This window comes from Austrofundulus limnaeus, unplaced genomic scaffold, assembly GCF_001266775.1.
Source record: "Austrofundulus limnaeus strain Quisiro unplaced genomic scaffold, Austrofundulus_limnaeus-1.0 Scaffold609, whole genome shotgun sequence".
NCBI classification, from domain to species: domain Eukaryota; kingdom Metazoa; phylum Chordata; class Actinopteri; order Cyprinodontiformes; family Rivulidae; genus Austrofundulus; species Austrofundulus limnaeus.
The window spans coordinates 130,530-132,169 of record NW_013953011.1 but is presented as its reverse complement, the minus strand read 5'-3'; the positions used below and the strand labels follow the sequence as shown (position 1 = coordinate 132,169).

The window sequence follows — 1,640 nt, the reverse complement described above, 5'->3', positions numbered from 1 at the left end:
GACGGTCCTCTGTGAGAGACGGTCCTCTGAGAGACGGTCCTCTGAGAGACGGTCCTCTCTGAGAGACGGTCCTCTCTGAGAGACGGTCCTCTGAGAGACGGTCCTCTGAGAGACGGTCCTCTCTGAGAGACGGTCCTCTGAGAGACGGTCCACTCTGAGAGATGGTCCACTGAGAGACAGTCCTCTCTGAGAGACGGTCCTCTCTGAGAGACGTCTGCTCACAGGAAGGAATTTTAATGAGCTTGTTGGACTTCTGTGACTGGATGAGACTAATTTAACTGCAGAGAACTGACTCTAAACTCTGCAGGAGGAGGAGGAGGAGGAGGAGTGACACCAAGTGATGAAGAGTGTCGGGTGTTATTTTGGTTTTCCAGGTTCAGGTGCACTGGTCCACTGGTCCAGAACCTTACCCTTCTACCCCTAACCCCCCCTCTGGACCCTTCTACCCTTAACCCCCCCTCTGGACCGGGTCAACATCAGCGTCGTTAGTAAACACAACCTGACTAAGGCCTCCAAACATAATGTTTTTCAGTGTGTGTGCGTAGGGGGGGACAGATGKGTGTTTGTGTGTTTGCGTGCACAGGTCCGGTCCAGTGTTTCAGAACTCAGACTGGACTCCAGAAGCTTTTCATTCATAAAAATAAACTCTTTCTTCTCATCAGAGGCCCTGTAACAAGCATGTCTTACAATCTGCTGCCCTCTGGTGGCCGCTTCAAGAACTGTGGGTTATTAAAGGTTCAATCCTGAAGTGATCCAGTCCTGACCCAGTCCTGATCCGGTCCTCAGATCCTCATGTTTCTCTCTAAATAATCCAGACTTTCCTACTCTTATAAATGATCAACAGTTTTTCTTRTTGTCTGGAGTTTTTTCAGTGTTTTTCAGACTTCTGCTGGTTTTTTTCTCAGTTTCAGTTCCTGAACATTTTCAGTTGTGCTTGTTAACTTTGACCTCTGACCTCATTCAAGTAGAAAACAAATTCTAAAGTCAACATTTAAAACAAGTGAAGTGGTTCTTTACAGGAAAACCAGAAACTAAACCAAATAAATCAGTAATAAAAGTACAATAAAATATAAAAGAGCAGCAGAAGCAGGGATGAAATATTCTGCTCTGTTTAAAAAAAGTAAAAAGATGGAAAATAAATATTTTTGTTTTTTCCATGCATAGAAAATAAATCTCAAACTAATTATTTACTCTATATTTTCTGTCAACATATTGGTAAACTGRTCTGAACACTTCATCCATTCACACACTGATGGTGGTAAGCTACACTGTAGCCACAAATTAGCACTTTGTTGTTTAAATTGTGTCTTTTCTTCTTAAAAAAAAGAAATATACTCACGAAAAGAAGACGACTGGTCCCACCAGGCCAAAGCTACAAAAAATAAAGATCAACAAAACTCAAAAACACATGGCAGGCTGAGGCAGACGGCCTGCAGACAGCTGAGTGCAATCAGCACCAACAACAGGTGAGAGGAGGAAGGAGGAGGAGCCAAAAAAGTGCAATTTCTAATAAAAGTTTTATATTTTATCAATTTGTTCGAATTACATTATGTACCGAAGATAAACTTCCTGTTGATTTTTTCAGTTCCATCTTCAATGTAGACGTTTTTTAAATGTTCGTAAGTTGGTATAAGTTGTGT

At 42.1% G+C, this 1,640-nt stretch overlaps 1 protein-coding gene across 1 annotated transcript in view; it reads right to left on the bottom strand.

The window, feature by feature from the left end:
* The window catches only part of gli2a (GLI family zinc finger 2a), an 85,231-nt gene extending 83,809 nt beyond the window's left edge, over positions 1 to 1,422 (bottom strand). The window contains exon 1 of the mRNA XM_014027034.1: positions 1,340 to 1,422. The gene's annotated coding sequence lies outside the window, so the exon portion shown is untranslated. The remainder of the gene's footprint in view (positions 1 to 1,339) is intronic.
* Between the last annotated feature and the right edge of the window lie 218 nt (positions 1,423 to 1,640).